The 18,266-nt window shown below is 41.6% G+C and overlaps 1 long non-coding RNA gene across 1 annotated transcript in view; it reads left to right on the top strand.

Moving 5' to 3' along the window:
* LOC125427015 overlaps positions 1-14,188 on the top strand; it is a 35,020-nt gene extending 20,832 nt beyond the window's left edge. Inside the window, exons 2-3 of the long non-coding RNA XR_007243624.1 lie at positions 12,735-12,822; positions 14,058-14,188. This is a non-coding gene — a long non-coding RNA (uncharacterized LOC125427015). The remainder of the gene's footprint in view (positions 1-12,734; positions 12,823-14,057) is intronic.
* The last annotated feature ends 4,078 nt before the right edge of the window (positions 14,189-18,266 follow it).

Genomic DNA, 18,266 nt, shown 5'->3' with positions numbered 1-18,266 from the left:
TATTAGAGCTTATGGGGGAAATCTTTTTGGATGGGTTGTAGTTTTCCATCTGTATGTGGTGCATGTTTCAAAGTAGAGGCACCAAACACACAGGGTGGCTTTGGGTGACTCTCCTGATAACAGCAGCCAGGTCTGGTGAATTTTAAATCAGGGAGATACAATGCTATGAGTCCTCAAAAAGGTAGCCCTCATCTACCATTGTTTCTAATGGTTTCTAATGGGAGATGGGGGCTTCCCCTTTGGGGACCCATAGCATGGGACCCCCTGAACCAAACTTTACCAAACCTGAGTGCTGTCATCAGGAGAGTAACTCAAAGCTATGCTGCAAGTTAGGTGCCTCTATCTTAGAAACCACGCCTGCTACAGATAGAAAACTGTAATCCCTCCCCCAAATTCCCCCAAATCTTTCATTGGAATTGACTGAGCTCCATTGTAGCCTATTTTGGGGTGTGTGTGTGTCCAATTCTATTGGTCACCAAAGGGGTAGCCCCCATTTCCTGGGGGTTTTGGTTGTACAATTGGTGCTGTAGCCGCTTTTCATTACTGGCCTTCTTTTCCTGGCTGTGCTGATGGGGAGTCAGGGTCCAGGCTCTAAAAGTGAAGGGGGCGGGGGAAGAGAGAGAGAGGGAGGGAGAGAGAGAGAGAGAGAGAGAGAGAGAGCAGTTAGAACAATATAAGTTTTCCAGGCAATACATGAATTACTATTTCTTCTATTTGAAGCAGTGGAGATTTAAAGATATCTCTCTATCTTGTTGAGTGATGAAGATGGATTTATGTTTGAGGAGTGCTCAGTGCTGTGCTGCCCAATTCTGCTGAGATTCCTGAGGTCTTAACATATTTCCTATGAAATAAACATCAAAATTATGTGTTTATTAAAGTTTGCCAACTTTTACATGGTGTAAAAGTGATCTCTGAATAAACTGATAAATGAATTTTGAAAATACCTGGTGATTTGTAGTCTCTCGTTTCAGTGCTGTTCTACGTCCTTCTGTTATCTTCTTCTCCTGTCCAGAACTCAAAAAAAGAACACTGTTAGGTGGGGCTCAGAAACAGCTGTTGACCAAAGTCTTCACAGCTTGTGGCATTCCTCTGGGTTTTCCTGCACTGGTTAATGTTTTAAATGACCCATTCTTACTGGGTCATTCCATCTCCAACAAGATGAGGAACAATTTAGGTACAGCTGTCACTGAAGCTTGCAGTTTGGGTTTGGGTCACAGAGAGGGTGAGCCTGGAATCACCTCCAACATCTCCCTGCATTGCACAGCTGCTAGGATCCAGTGGAGGTTTCTAGGTTGAGGTGATGGCAGCAGGGACTGGTTAGGAGGCTGCCAATTGAACTAGGAAATTGCCCTTGCAAATAGTTTAATGTGGGAAGAGAGTTCCCTCAAACCAATCAGAACAGACTCTAAGAAGATGCAGATACAAGCACATGCTCACCTTAGTCAATCTCAAAGTTCAGCTCTGGGTAGTTGAACAGCTGCATGTTGACCTTGAGAAAGATAAACTGCTGGACTCCCCAGGGTTCCAGTCTGGAGTAAATTGGCCAAGTGATGTTGCCTATTATGAAAAGATGCACTCACTCTGAATATGAGATATATCACAGAGCACAAGGGAAGCTCCGTGGCCATGGCAGAAAGGTCCAGCCAGACTCCTTCATGACCCAATAGTTCAATGGATTAGTCAACTGCAACTCATAGGACTGACAGGTACTCAGAGGCGTTCCTCCCATTGGGCAAAGTGGGCAGTTGCCCTGGGCACAGCGCTGTGGGGGGCGCAGGTTTGTTTGTGGGATTTTTTGTATTTTCAGTGTTTTTCCATTTTTGGCCTGCAGAGGGCACAGTTTTTAGGCTAGCTAGCAGCACCAAAATTTCAGAGATGTTTTGGGAGACTCTCCTGATGCTATCACCCAGGTTTGGTGAGGTTTGGTTCAGGGAGTCCAAAGTTATGGACTCCCAAAGGGGGTGCCCCATCCCCCATTGTTTCCAATGGGAGCTAATAGGAGATGAGGCTACACCTTTGAGGGTCGATAACTTTGGACCCCCTGAACCAAACTTCACCAAACCTGGGAGGTATCATCAGGAGAATCTTTTACTGATACCACCCAGGTTTTGTGAAGTTTGGTCCAGGGGGTCCAAAGCTATGGACTCCTAAAGGGGGTGCCCCATCATCCATTGTTTCCAATGGGAGCTAACAGAAGATGGGGGCTACACCTTTGAGGGTCCATAACTTTGGACCCCCTGAACCAAACTTTACCAAACCTGGGTGGTATCATTAGGGGAGTCTCCTAAAGATACCCTGAAAGTTTGGTGATGCTAGCTTAACAATTGCACCCCTTCCAGCAGGCACCTCCCAAATTTCCCCAGATTTTCCTTTTAAACCCCCCAGCCTTTGACATGGATTTAAAGGGAGAATCTGAGGTCCCCAATTTAAACATTGCAAGTGATGCTGTTTCAGGGTGGGAGAGAATCAACCCCAAAATAGCATCACTTCCAATGTTGTTTAAACTGGGAACCCCAGATTCTCCCTTTAAGGTGGATTTAAAAGGAGAATCTGGGGTTCCCAGTTTAAACACCATTGAAAATGATGCTGATTGGGGGTGGATTCCAGCATCACTTGTTTAAACTTGGGAGCCCAGATTCTCCTTTGAAACATTGAAAGTGATGCTGTTTCCCCCAATTGGGGGTACTGGATACAACCCCATAAAATGTTTTCATAGCAGTAATAAAACATTTTGAAAGCATTTTGAAAATGTTTTCAAAAGATTATTTCTGCTGTGTGGCATGGCTTTTTGCTGTGCTCAGATTTGTGAGTTGGGGCATGTTCTATAATGTGATGTGGGTGGACTTTGAAAAAACCTGGTGTAAAAAATCTCATTGCTTGGTCACAGTGGGCGAGGGTGGCTGCCCATGGGGGGCGCCAAACTCCAGTTTGCCTAGATACACCACTGGACGTAGCTACAAGGCTGCCAGCTAGTTGCATTGGGCAATTGCGCTGGTCTGGGGGGGGGCATCAAATTCAGGTTTTGCCCAGGGCTCCAGTTTGCCTAGTTACGCCACTGCAGGTACTCCCTCACCATTGTAGCCAACATCTCTTCTCTCATGTGCCTCATCCTCCCAGAGGGCCCAACTGCCCATCTGATTATCTCCATCTCCAGGCTCATTGCAGCAGTCAGCCTTGGTCAGAGGAAAGAGCACCACCTGGAGGGGGAGCTGGGGGACGAATGGTGGCACAGCTGCTTCCAGTCTCAGATGCCCCCTTATGCTGCAACATTCCTCTTTGGGCATGCACTCACTTGACACGCTGGATGAGAACCTGTCTCCAATGCACAAGCTCCCTGGCTTGCTCAGCAGTGTTGCCCTTGATGCATAGGTCACACATGCTGGCCAACATGTAGACCTTCCTTTGGGCAAGAAGCTCAAGGTGCGTTTGCCACCACTTTTTGCAGCCTTTGCAATAGTGTGCACACTACTGGCTAAAGTAGTGTGACTATCTGGACTATGGGAATGATCAGAGCCAGCATCACCATGTCAGACAAAAGCAATACTATGAATTCCTTAAAGGGCTTAAGGACATGCACTGTCTGAGAGATGATCAACCACTCATCCTGGCTGAGCTTGCTCTCTCTCTCTCTCTCTCTCTTTGCATTGCCTTGTTTTCTCGGAACAAGACAGTGAGGGCTTTCTTCTGCACCACCAAGCATGGCATAGGTCCGTGGTGGCGAACCTATGGCACTCCAGATGTTCATGGACTACAATTCCCATCAGCCCCTGCCAGCATGTGCTCAGGCTGTGCTCTGGCACACCTGTCAATGCCTTCTTCTCACACAGTAAGTGGCTGTTCATCATGCTGCAAAATAAGTGACTCGTGTTGTGTCATCATTTCTGGAGGACATGCCAGAACAAGTGAGTCTCAGTGTCTATCCTGGGAGCCTCTGTAGACCCAAGGCTAGTGGTTAGAATATCAGATTGGAATTTGGGATATCCAGGTTCAGATCTCCACTCTGCCATCAAAGTCTGTGTGGTGACCTTGGACCAGTCATACGCTCTCAGCCTTATATACCTCACAGGGTTGTTGTGAGGATAAAATGGAGGGGGTGTGTGTGATGTAAGCTGCTTTGGACCCCCACCAGGCAGGAATGTGGGATATAAATGATGTAAAGGGCAGATGGAAAAAAAGGTTGGTTGGTGAGTGTGGAGAAGGAAGTAGGGAAAGGAACGATGATATCACAGCTGCCAGCAGATGAGAATGAGGATATAGTGTGGGTTACCGATTCCCTACTTATTTAAAAAATTGTCAGACACTTCAGTTTCCATTGGCATTTCATACTATATTTTTGTATGTCTTAGCTGTTCAGTTGTATAGGAATATTCAACAAGTAAAAGGGGTATATGCATATGATAAACAAGTCAGAATATCCTAGATTGGGTGGTACATGATTTGTTATGGTGAAAAAATGTATTCAACACTGATGGAATTATGTTGCAGATTCAGCTATGATTTTTAAAAAACTTTTTTTCCCATATCATCATTTAAAGCAGCTGGGGGTGAGTGGGTGGATTTCTAATTAGGATAAGGGGATATGACACAAAATGGCAGTAGTTAAATCTCCTTTTCTAGAGCTTCATTCCCCCATCTACACTGTACCCCATGACTCCTTTTCTGAGGTAATTTACATGGAACTCCGACATCACATTTAATTTGGCACACAGTGAGGTATGAAAGTAAGAATTTCAGCTCAGTAACTGCCATTGTATTCACGTATCAAAAAACTTTAGCTGAAGTGAGTGGCAGGCATTTGGTCTGCTTCAGTTCTAGATGACATTTATTTTTCTTTGCAGACAAAGTAAGACTAATTAGAAATTCCAGTAAAAAGTACTTTGAAGTTGTCTTGCTGATATTTCATTCCATCTTAAACCAAGGCACCATAGCAAAATCTGCTACATTGTAAATCTTAATCAGCCCACTGAAATCAGCAGTAAACTAGATTGTGAAGATAATTGAAGTTAAGAGTGAAGAGCCCCCAAGAAGTTCTTGTGTACCATTTATGTCTTTTATTTAGACTATTGTTTTAAACACAGTTTTATAGTACATAGTATGATAAAGCTGTAAGACAAGTCTGAAATATCAGAATTTCTTTTTCTCCCAACAAAGGGGAAGTAGAATTAGAGAAACAAAACCAATGGTCCTGTTCAGAAGTGTACCAGGGGTAAAAGGCACCCAGAGACAAATTGTCTCCAGGACACCCCCCAAGCTCTGCCCCTAGCTCCGCCCCCTGATGCCCCCAGGCTCCACCCCCACTGCCCTCGACCCCGCCCATGTCACCATGGACATGGGCAAAGTCTAGGGTGCCTACCTCCCCGCAGATTCCCCCTGCCGGCTGGGCTCCCCTCCGGGCAGGCCAGAAGAGACTGCAGTTCCAGCCTCGGAGACCTTTTTTTAATAGGTTGTTTCCCCATTTACCATCGACCACCCTTGCTGCACCGGTGCTACCTGCTCAGCACGCTGGCTCGGGCATGCTCCCTGGCTTCCCACTCCACCCCCCGCTGGTCTGTGCTTGTCGCCCCTGTAGTGTGGAGTTCCTTAAGGACCCTAACGCTACTTGGTGAGAGTAGCACACAGCAGATGGTAAGTGGGGAATCGACCATAAGCACTGAGGCCAGGGTGTGGGGCTTGGGGAGCAGGAAGGGGTGGAACTTCCTGCTCCCCAAGCCCCACCCTCGCCCTCAGTGCTTATAAAAGAAAGTATCCAAGGGCGGGACTGCAGTCTCTTCTGGCCTGCCTGGAGGGGAGGTCAGAAGAGACTGCAGGCTGCCTGCTGGGAGCCCAGTGGGGGGGGAGAGGAAGGGAGGAGGAAGTCCAGGGGGTTGAGGGTGCTTGGAGGCAGCAGGAAGTCTTTTTGTGTACATCGGCTGGGGTCAAGGCACACTAAAATGATGAGACAGCAGGACTTCCTGATCACATGGGGGCCGATTTTGTGCCCCCACATGACCAGAAGAGTGGCACCCGGGGACAAGGGGTACCCTAGGCAGATATGCCACTGGTCCAGTTATCTGCTCACTAGATTAATATATCATTTGGCACTCCTAGGAATATGGATGGAACATGGGCACACACAATACAACTTTATGAAATGAACATCCACCATAAAATACAGCCAGAGTTGCCAGCAGGTCTAGAGAAAAATGTTCTGTTCCTTTTTTAGAAGCTTCATATATGGAAGCTGGCAGCTGAAGCTAATTCATGGTAGTGAGATAAACAACATTACCTGGTGTGCTGTGTGGTTTCCGGGCTGTATGGCTGTGTTCTAGCAGCATTCCCTCCTGATGTTTCACCTGCATCTGTGGCTGGCATCTCTGAAGATGCCAGCCACAGATGCAGGTGAAACGTCAGGAGAGAATGCTGCTAGAACACAACCATACAGCCTGGAAACCATACAGCACCCCAGTGATTCCAGCTGTGAAAGCCTTCGACAACACATTGAACATTACCTGGTAATTAACATATCATTGAGCCTTTATTAAAAGAACAGAGCCCCCCCTTCTTGATAGCCCTAAGACCCAGTGCATTATTGCCTCTTGTAATATCGTTCGGGAGAGACCTTAACAGTCCAATCCTAAAAACACTTTCCTAGGAGTAAGCACCACTATGTAGCAGTCTGAGTGGACCTATTTAAGACTGAGCTCCAAGGCCTTAATAAAAATAACAGCACAGTAGCAGGGTGAGGCTTCAAACAAACAGCAGGAGTTCCATGTTGGAATCCAAAATTAGCCCTTTGTGAAGAAAAGACACCCATGCCCTCCCTTTAAAGTAGTGGTCAAAGCTCCTTGTAATGTAGTGTAGTGGGCTCCCGGGTGTTATACACAACTGGTGACAGTTCTGCTTTTTAAAAAAAAAATAAGGAGAAAGAGAGCATTTAAAGAATCACTTCTGGGATTTATCAGTAGAAACTGCTGCATGGCATTTGAGGATGATTAACATATCAGAAGAAGGATTGGAATTTAGATTCACAGGGTGTTTTGACAGCTCTTGGGTTGCTATCTCTGGTCTTCTTGCCAGTCTCCATTACTTTTAAATGATGCTTAAGGGAAGGCATCCATATGCTGGCAAATGTTGCTTTGAGTCAAGATTTGTATATCTGAAAGAAAGTAACAAACTGACTTCTTCTCCCTGTTTCTCTGTCACATACTATATAATCTGCAGTTACAAAGGAACTCTGGTGCTTTAATCATAAATATGACTCCTGCAGTGGATACATGCAGGGTATCACTGCGGGACTCTGATAGACAATAAGTTTGGAAGATTGTTGGACTTTGCTACCTATCCTAGCTTTTTGTTTGCATTGAAAGCTTTGTATTTTTCATTTACAGGCAGTGGATACAGAGCCCTTCGGGGGTTGGGCGGTATACAAGATTAATAAATAAATAAATAAAAATAAAAATAAGGCTAGGATTAAAGCTACTGTGGGGAAAAAACCCCAGATACAAATCTTTTCTCCCTGCCCTATGAATGCAGTCTCCTATAAAAACAGCCTCATCGAGGGCTTTTCCATACACACTTTTTTCGATATATCTTGAGGGCAAATTCTATGTATTTTTCCTGTGGACATTTCCAGTTAACTTTTTCTCCATTTTTCCCCCCTCAAACACTTTTGCTATGATGTTTTTGTCCAACCCATTTCCAAGCATGAGATCATAATGATTTGTTGTTTGTTTCTCCACCCTGCCAAAGCCCTGCATAGTTGCTCAACCTTCCCTTTAGCCATTTTCTCCTCCCCCTATTCCTCCATTCTAAGGATGGATCAGTGTTGTCAATTTCATGCAGCACTCCCAAGGTTAACATTCAAGTGGTGAGGCAATTGGACCAGTTTTGTCCATTTCACACAGAACATTCTTCTCAAGGCAGCCCATCCCCCCTTTCAGCCATTTTCTCTTTCCCTTGGTCAGACATTTCCTCCTTTCCTTCCCTCCTTCCATTCCCCTCCCTCACATTTTTTAAAAAATTTCAAATTGAAGCTATCAATAGAGCAGTGGTGCAAATGGATGAATGAGTACTAATTTAATGTTGCCAAAGTAAAAGGCTAGGATCATGAAGAGCTCCAGTCATTCAGCCATTTCTCTTACCCTGCACACTTATTTTTTCTTAAGGACTGGGTTTCTGGGGAGGTTTTTTTTTGGGGGGGGGATATACAGATGTGTATTATGTGATTAAGTCTTGGCTTGTGATGCAAAATGGTGGATCACACCATTTTGAGTGCAGATTTTTCCAATTTCAGAGGGGCTGAAGAAAATGCATTGAACATACTCACAACTGAATGATTCTCCAGCATGCATTAAAAATGGTACTCTTCAGAGAATCTTGTAGAAGAATGAGGGCAGTTTTTCAAAAAGAGAACCATAGTCACGGTGACCAATCAGCACAGAATGAGCTAGGTCACATGGATGTGTCAGAAATAATATGATAGGTCACATCATCACTAGAATGAGTGTGCAAAAAATAAAGAAAAAATTAAGGTAATCATTCTTCATGTCATGACTGAGGTGATGTCCCTTACTCCAAGTAAATTATCTCCTATGCAGACAAAATGAAACTGACTAAACTGAACAAAAAAGTGTTTGGAAGAGAGGCATGTGTGTTATGCAAAGTGGTGGGAATCTGTCCCTTTTAGAGTGGAGAATTAGCAAGAGCAGACTCTTGGATTAACAAAAGGTCAGGCAAGCTCGAGGTATTGGTTGCCTATGTATATGAAGATCAGCTTTTGCAAGAAATTCCATAGGGGAGCAAATAAAGTTTGACAGTTTTGTTAAAGGATAATGGGGGTACAGAAACATACAGTAATCAAAAACAGCAGAACACACAGAGAGTCCTAGGATATGAGCAGTTTTGAGTGGATAAGTTTGGAGTAGATAAAGGGAATTGAGGCTGAGAATTAGTAACTGGCCTAAGGTCACCCAATGAGCTTTCATGGCAGAACCAGAATTTAAACCTAGAAAGGGCCCGGCCTCCTCCTCCTGACTTTTACTGACAGAAACCAAAGTTTTTCATTGCCTAGAAATGACTACTAAGGGCATCTATTTCTTAAAGCCACAGTTACTGCTTCTATCATTATGGAGGTTACATAGTTAACCCTCTCTATATTTTGTTAAAGAAAATTTCAGATTTTTCAACAATCCTGGGGCTTTTCTCAGGTTTGAGAAAATATTTGACTTGTCTTTCCATGGCCCTAACTCAGGACTTGTATCCACACTTGGGGTCACATTGGGAATGAGATATATCTATCAAATGTCAGAAGTAATTAGATTTTGCTGAATACCTGAATGCAGGTTGGAGTGCCCAGTATGTCACAGATAGGCTGCTACTAAAATTTTCCATCAATATGTTTGACAGATTTCTCTTTGCTTGTAACCTTGACTGTATTTTTTTTTGTTATTCAGCAACTCCGTGCTCGCAATGGAAATGTGTTATCTCAATCTGAGACTGGAAGTGAGCCCAGGATTTCTATTTTCCTACTTGGAACTATGTCCTTGGTTGAAGAACTTAAGTCAAAATCAGAGACTAGGGAAAACGGAGCCCAGGGCAAAATCTGAGTTTTCCGCCCCCCCCCCTCTCCCCATATGGACAGCTGCCCTCCCCCACCATGACCAAAGGCCACCCTCCTCCACTACAAGCAAACAATGATTTTTTTTGCACAGGTCATCTCAAAGCTACTATCGTATTATAGAACATGTCCCAACTCACAAATCTGAACACAGCAATGGGACATGACACACATCAGAAATAATTTTTTTACATTTTTTTCAAAATGCTTTCAAAATGCTTAACAATGTTATAACACTTGTGAAAATAAAGTGTTTTAAGTGTCATATGACTTAAAATGCTTTCAAAATGTTTTATTACTGCTGTGAATAATATTTTGTCACCCTCCAGTCATTCCTTTGCATTTCTTCCAAATATTGCCAGAAATAATAGCCAATTTGGATTAATATCAAACCTGCCCAAGTAAGGCACAGTACAAGGAAGCCTGAATTTCCATCTCTTCCTCTGAATGCCTATTTCACAATTGTATCAACAAGAATGCCAAGCACTGCAGATTCGTCCTCTAATTGCTAAGGGTCCAGCCCAAAGTAACCCCTAGATGACCCAAAGGTTCTTTCCAGAGAGGGGGGGTTATGTATTGTTTTGAATTTACATGATGAGCATTCATCAGCCTGGGTAACCAAGGCCAGAAGCTGCTGTGGGCACAAACTCAGAATCTACTTTCTTGACTTGCTCTTGAAAAATCTGTCTTGACTGCTGAAACTGTGCAGAACTTCCACATTCAGAGGCAATAAACCTCTGTGCTAAGAGGCAACATCAGACTTTGGCCTCTATGCCTCTTTGTTGAACCTCAGGGAGTTTATTGTGGGGAGTTTACTCCAAGCATTCCAACACATCATTCTCTACAATCCCAGATGCAGAGAAATTATGAACAGCTATGTGTTTGTGTCCCCTGCTCTTTCTTCTAGGCTCCTTTGTTTACAATTTAGACATGACAAACAAGCAGTGGTGGGATTAAAACATTGAAGATATAGCTATTATTGAAATATGCAACATTGTGCAGAACTAGGGTTGCCTGCTCCAGACTGGGAAATACCTGGAGATTTTCAAGGTGAAATCTGAGGAAGAGGGGTTCAGAGAGAGGACATTCTTCAGTGGGGCACAATGCAGAATCTACCATACAAAGTTGCCATTTTCTTCTGGTGAACTGATCTCTGGATCTGGAAATCATTTGTAATTCCAGAAGATCTCCAGCCACCACCTGGAGGTTGGAACAATACATGACTTGCACTCCTTAGCAAACTATTATGTATCTGAAATTCATTCCACTATCTATAGTGAAAAAACACATTATGCACTTACTTTGAGTGACACGGTATTATAAAATTATATGCTAAAAATTATATACTAAAACCAAAAAGGCTTAAATATAAATCTTTTTCAAGTGGAATCAAGTATGCAACACTTACATCACATACATGTATCTGCATAATTTTTTTAACTGTCTGGCTTATGTATAATATAAAAACTACTAATTAAAACTTTGCAGGTTCAATTGTTCCGGTTTCATGGCTGGATGCATTCTATCATTTATGAGATTATTTTGTAAACTCTGAAGATTCTGAATCTCCAAAGTTTATGCTGCCTATGTGCTGTTTGCATAATGCAGTTTTATAGTGCTAAACCGTTACCTAGAGAGGAATTATTTTCATATTCAATGCATTAACAATTTCGTGCAAATGCAATTCACAGATATCATACTGTGCTTATGCTGGAAGATAACAGGTAAAATGTCTTCTGATTAGCCACAAAGCTCTCATTAGCCCCCTCATGAGGCAGAAGCCTCTCTACAAAACTGAAGGAAATGGTCATATTTTCTTTTCAAACTTACCAGTGCAATTTTCAGAAGGGCCTGCATAATCTTTTCTGCACTACCTGGCTGGCTCCGTCCCAGTCCTTTTGTCAGTATACTCGCCCCACCACTTCATGAGGCAAAGCTGAAAGTAGGAGCCAATGAGAAGAAGGGTCATTTGCATGCAGGCTCTGAGGATGCTGGGGGACAGTTTGGAGGGAAAAAATTTTTTGGAGGGGCAGAAAGGGATGAGGGCAAATTACAAAATAGTGCTTTGCAGATGCCCTGACGATGTTGGGAAACTGGATAAAATGAAATTGAGACTCACTATAACTTGAAAGGTTTGCTGATTGTGGAGACATAAATGCCAAGCTGAGTGAGCTTTTTATATATATAGACAGAGGGAGCAAGAGAACACAGGCAGGCAGGCAGGCAGGCATTTGGCGGGGGGGGAGGGGGATTGAGTGATTTTGTGCCCTCCACATGACTTCCACGGTGGGCGCCTGGGACAATTGTCCTTGGATGTCCCTGTGGGAGCTTCACCACTGGTCAAAATAATACTTGTTACTGTATTGTTGTTCCATGGGAAACTTTTGATCTTATCCTTACCTACACAAGAGAGGACTATGGTGGTGGAATATGCCATCAGGTCACAAGTACACCACAGCATTTTCAAGGCAAGAGACATCCAAAGGTGGCTTGTCATTGCTTGCCTGCATGTTGGCTGAGAGAGTTCTGAGATAACTGTGACTAGCCCAAGGTCACTCAGCAAGCTTCATGTGAAGGGGCAGGGAAACAAATCCAGTTCTCCAGATTACAGTCTGTCACTCATGTGGAGGAATGGGAGATCAAACTTGGTTCTCCAGATTAGAGTCCACCTGCTCTTAACCACTACTTAGGGTGCCAAAAATCTTTGGGCCAGCCATGTCAAACAATAGAAGCAAAATATTTTGTGCTTTCACCTGATGCTGCAGTTTTGCTAAATAAATATAAGTCCAGGCTGAAGATTCTTTCAAGAAGTAAAATCCTTTCTTAGTTTTCAGACACATAGAACAGATAATGACACAGGTACAGTGCAGACCTCTCTCCTTGTCTCCAGCAGACCAAGTGTGCAGCAAAGGAAGGAATAAACTAGAAGAAGAAACTTCTATATGCTTTTTCACTGAAAGATAAAAATAGAACTGTATATTAATCCTCCACATGCTGGACCTTCTTTGTTGTAGAATCCTCCACCTCGGTTCTAGTGCCTGCCTACTTCTGTCCCCACCCTCCATTCCAACTCAAGAATAAAAACTTTTTAAAATGCCCTCACAAGTTTACATACAGGACTATATAAATTTTCTTGCAGAGCCTCCTGGGTGATTGGGCCTGGCCTCTCTTGCCAGAGCACACCAGGAACATGGGGGCTGAGCTCCACACACCTCGCACACTCCCAGGTAAGAGAAAGAGAGAACAGAGAAGAATGGCAAAGGACAAAAAGGAGGCTTCCCCTCCCTACAGCCATGGGTTCAAATGGTAAGACAATCAAAGAGTGCTGGGATAAGTTCTCTGTGGAGGCTTCCTGTGTGGTCAGGGAAAGGGTGGGAAAGATGTGGTCGACAGAGGCATTGGAGATGTTGGCCATGGGGACAAATGACTCAGTTTGCAAAAGGCAGGTATTGCCGATAGTAATTTGATGCACTGAAAATGCTCTTGTATCAAAGTACCATGTTTAATAATGCACAAAATAATGGTTTTGACAAAGGCAGCACTTAAAAATGAATGTTCATTCTCATATTCATTCAGGACTCTTTTCTAATGTGGAAGCACTGAACTTTAATCTTTCAGTGGAAAACGGTATAGGCCCCAATTAGTTACTAGGCAACATCAGCTCCTTTATATGTACTGGATAATTTTGCAAGTATATCAAACCTTTAATTACGTTTCCACTTCAGCGGTGTGTGATCCCTTGCTATTACTATTCTAACATTACCCTCTTTAGATAATTTTGTTCCTCTGGAATTTCACAAGGCAGTGACCAACACAACAAGTTGAACACATGAAGCTTCCTATATGGAGTCAGACCATTTTTCTTTCAAGATCAGTAATATCTACTGTGACTGGCAGCAGCCCTATCTCTGGTAGAGCCTTTTCATGCCACCCGCTACCTGATTCTTTTAATTGGAGATATCAGGGACTGCGATTGGAATATTGGGAATATGCAAAATGGATATTGCATGACTATTTCATGCTGGTGAGGGTTATCTAAATCCACAAGGAATTTACACCTGCTGTACACAAACAGCTGAGGTAATGGAATGAGTGAGGCTTTTATTCTACTCTACAAATATTCCTGCCATCATCCTTATAAGCTAAACATTAAAATTCAACTTTTCCTCCATTTTAGCTTTATCATGAGATTTTAAGACAACAGTACAAAACTATACTTTTTAAAGGTGGCATTTGGTTTGTCAGGCAGGCAATCCTTTGGGGAAGCTTTTCTTTGACTTTTACAGGGGAAGAGAGTTTTATTAGTCAGAAGCACCTAAATAATAAGAATTATGATGAAACGGATAAACTGGAGTATGTAATGATTTTCTCTGCTAAAGTCAGTGTTGGAACTAACCAGAAATCTATAAATCTGCTGTGAAGAGCAATGTCTAACATGGACTACTTTCATCTTTATTTTTAGACTCTCTGCCACTGTGAAGAAAAGAAAAGAAGTGATTCCATTGAGACAGCAACACAAGAAAGGGAGTTGAATGATCTATATCTCTAGTTCAGTCAAGCCTTGTTGCTACATGACAGATCCTAGCTACTGAGAAAGATGATTTCATTCATTTTGAATAAACGTTTATTTGTTTAAGGAGATAAAGGACTGGCTCAGGGATGGTTTTGTTCTATCATTTGAGCTCCACAGAGGTTTCAACACAGTACCTGAGTGGAGACACAGAATGTTTTCTAATTGGCAAGTGTGTCAGACAAGAATGCATTTTATCTCCCTATCTGTTAAATCTATATGCAAAACATATTTTAAGAGAAGCTGGATTAGATTTAGGTGAAGATCTAGTGAAAACTGGTGGAAGGAACATTAACAATTTGAAATATGCTGATGACACCACATTACTGACAGAACATAGTGAAGACTTGAAAGGTCTACTGCTGAAGGTTAAAACAGAAAGTGCCAAAGCAGGATTACAGCTGAACAAAATAAAAGTAATGACTACTGGGGAATTACACAACTTTAAAGTTGACAATGAAGTAATAGAAGTTATTCAAAATTTTCTTTTCCTTCGCTTAGTCATTGACCAAGAGGAAAACTACAAAAAAAGTCAGAAAAAGATTAAAACCTAGAAGGACAACCATGACGGAGCTAGAAGAGATTAAGTATCCAAATTCAAATCCAGACCTTTATTAGGCATTAAGTACAAACACTCAATCTAGCATATTACAGACAACCCCACCCACCAATCCCATACAAAATGTACCACCATTTCTGGACTAATAAGTTAGTCTAGTCTCTCAACAACAACCTAGTCTAGTCTCTCAACAACACAGGAATACCTTTATATTATTAAAATAAACACCATAAAATTATTGTGGAATACTACCTTTCTGGATTACATGTCGGTGAAATTTAGAATTCAACTCTTCCTTGTTGATAGTGTTCTTGCCTTAACTACTTCAACCAGAAATGTAGCTACAGTAGTGGTTATTTAGTAGAAAGCTCAAAATGTTTTTTTTTTATTTTAATAAAGGAAGTATGTAGTGGTTACATGGACTTGCATGTGTCTGGCATTCTAAAATGACATGATGTACTGAGTCAATAGAACTAGAAGAGCAGGTGCAAAGCTTCTCTTCAGATAGAATTCTTTGTTATCTCCCTCAGGACTTTGGAAGGAAAGGCATTCAACCAAGCTAACATGAAAGCTCTGTGATGACAATGCAAGTTATAGAAATACTGTGCTGTTTTCCTCCAATACAATGCCAATTTCAATGAAGCAGGAGAACAAGTAGGTGGGTTGGAAGGATTTTTTTTTAATTCCAGATCGATGATTCTTTGTTTTAATAGTCTAACTATATGGTTCTCATTTAAAGATTCAAAAGAATTGATGGAAAACCAATTGAACTTATTTTTATTTCTATGCCAGAGAGCAAAGAGACACTAAGAGGGTTGTTTTAAAAGAGAATTCGAAGTAGCTCTAAAGTGAATTTTTAGCCAGAATCTAAATAAAATTAGCCAGGCTTTTGTTTCTAAGAGATGTTGGCCCAGCTCTGCAAAGATAACAGAGTTGAGTAGCCACTTAGGAGCTCCTAGAATTTATCTAAAGAAATTGGCCTGAATCCTCTCAATGTTACTGTCAAAGTCTTTTATCCATAAAGGAATTCCATACAGTAATTGAGAGAAAATTGTTTGCTTGGAAGATTGTAACAGCAGCTGGGACAAATTGATTGCTTTTGAAGTAATTTTTTTTAGAATTGAGGCATACACACATTTTGCTGATCTAATTATTCTAGTTTTGTGTATAGACCAATATAAATTGTATTGGTATATAATGCCTAGGTAAAGTTTTTGACTTGGTTTATTGTTTACTGTCCATTTTTTGGGATTCCAACTTTTAGAAAACACTAAAAATTATTTTGAATGGTTGATGGTAAGACAGTTTTCTTTACAGTAGTTTTGGAAAGCGTATAAGTATCTCAAAAGTCCTATTCTGGAAAATGAAACAATGGTAGTATCGTAAGCAAAAAGCATTAAAGGGGTATCCTGTGAACCTAATTTAGGAGGATGACCATTGATAGTTTTAAAGGATAAAACCAAATCATTTAAAAATAAGTTAAAGAGATGGGGAGCCAGGACGCATCCTTGTCTTACCCCATTGGTTATTGGAATTCTTGCAGACAACTCACCTTTGAAAATTTTACTTATTTTATTTGAGTATTTTACTTGGCCAAAGTTATTTAGATGGACTTTTTAAAATGAGATATAATAACCTGGGTCCATATTCATTGTCTAATTTTTCCCAAAGAATTCCTCTACGGATTGTATCAAAAGCACCTTTTAAATCGACGAAAGCCACATATAATCCTTTTGTGCCATTTCATATATTTATCCGCTAGAAAAGCGAAAATAAAACAGTGGTCTAAGGTGAATTTCCCCACAGTGAATCCTATCTGCTCCGAACCTGTAATCTTGAGTTGAGTTGAGAAAAATTTCCTCTCCCTCATTGAATCAAGCAAGGTTTTTGAGATTAAAGGGATCATATCTACTTCCAACTCCTATGAAGAGTCTATTCTCAATTATTGTAATCTGATCAATCTTCTTAATCAGTTGGGGAAACCCTTCTCTTATTCCACCCCAGCAGCTCCATCATGGTTTGACGCTGAATGTAAGACCTCTAAAAAGTTATTATGATCTTTCTGCAATAAATTCTGTAAATCCAATAGTCCAAAATCACTGGAAAACTATCTAAAACATAAAATTCTATATCAAGGAAAAATTCAACAAAAAGAGATTAAGTATAAAGATGTGTAGCTGGTGAACATGATAATTCATACCATATTATTCCCTAATACTATGGGTTTGTGTGAAAGTTGGACAACGAAGAAAACTGACAAGAAGACAGTTGATTCATTGAAATATGGAATAGGATGAAAATACACAACCAAAAAGACAAATAAGTGGGTTCTAGATCCAATCAAGACTGAACTCTCACTAGAAGCTTAACCTCAGATTACTGCATTTTGGTCAAATTGTGAGAAGACAAGACTCACTTGGAAAAGTTGAAGGCAGCAGGAAAAGAGGAAACTTCAAGATGAAACAGATTGATTCAATCATGGAAGCCATAACCCTCAGTTTGCAAGACCTGAGCAAGTCTGTTAGCAAAAGAAAATTCTGGAGATCATTAATTCATAGATTTGCTATAAATTAGAAGCGACTTGGTGGCACTTCACACACACACACACACACACACACACACACACACACACACACATGGATGTCCCCTTTTTTTTCAGCAAAGCATGTAATAGAGTCCTAGCATCTTTTCTGACTACCTGTAAAGGATCAGCAGGAAGTCCCATTCACAAAATGTAGATACATTCAGTAAATGTATGGAAGGATTGGAGCAAGACTGTGCCTGCCTCCTGACTTCTGTGGATCCTGCCATAGGTCAAATAAGGCCTTTGCATTTATGTAACTATAAGCATAGCCTGCTATCATGTGATTTACAAGATTTCACAGTTCACCACAAGGGCTAATAGGGATATAGATCTAGCCTAGGCTCCACACAAGATCTTTTCAGAGAGCATACATATATTTATGAGAGATGGAGGGGGAATTGTGACGGCAGATCCCATCATGGCCCATGTGCTTTTGAAAGTTAGATCAAGTTGCCTGTGAAGCTTGAGTCTGTTGTATAAGGTAATCTTGCTGTTTCCTGAACCAGAAATCTTAAACTGAGCAGAATGTTGATATCTCTTCAACTGATGTTAACAGGAGGTGATCAATAGTCTTTAAAAGGGGGATTGTTGGTTTCATGAAACATGAATCAGTTAATGGCTATTAGCCATTAACTGAAGTGAACCTCCATATTCAGATGCAGTGCCAGTGCTAGGAGGTAACATTATGGGAAGGCCTATGCCCTGTTTGTTGGTTGCGACAGACAAATTAAGTTCCACCTTTCCCTAAGAATCAACAATGAGAGCTGATAAAATATGGATGAGGGAGAGACAGTTGAAGACAGCTATTAATTCAGTGGGGAGCAAGTATGGCTGAGTGAAGCTGTGGAGAACAGCAGCTTAATGCTGACTGGGAAAAGGTCAGTTTGTAAAGAAGAAACCCAAATACCTGAATAGGGATAGAGTTCAAAAGTTTACCTGTTAAACAACTTTGTAACCT

The sequence above is a fragment of the Sphaerodactylus townsendi genome, linkage group LG02 (assembly GCF_021028975.2).
Source record: "Sphaerodactylus townsendi isolate TG3544 linkage group LG02, MPM_Stown_v2.3, whole genome shotgun sequence".
NCBI classification, from domain to species: Eukaryota; Metazoa; Chordata; class Lepidosauria; order Squamata; family Sphaerodactylidae; genus Sphaerodactylus; species Sphaerodactylus townsendi.
This window is presented reverse-complemented; position numbering and strand designations above follow the sequence as displayed.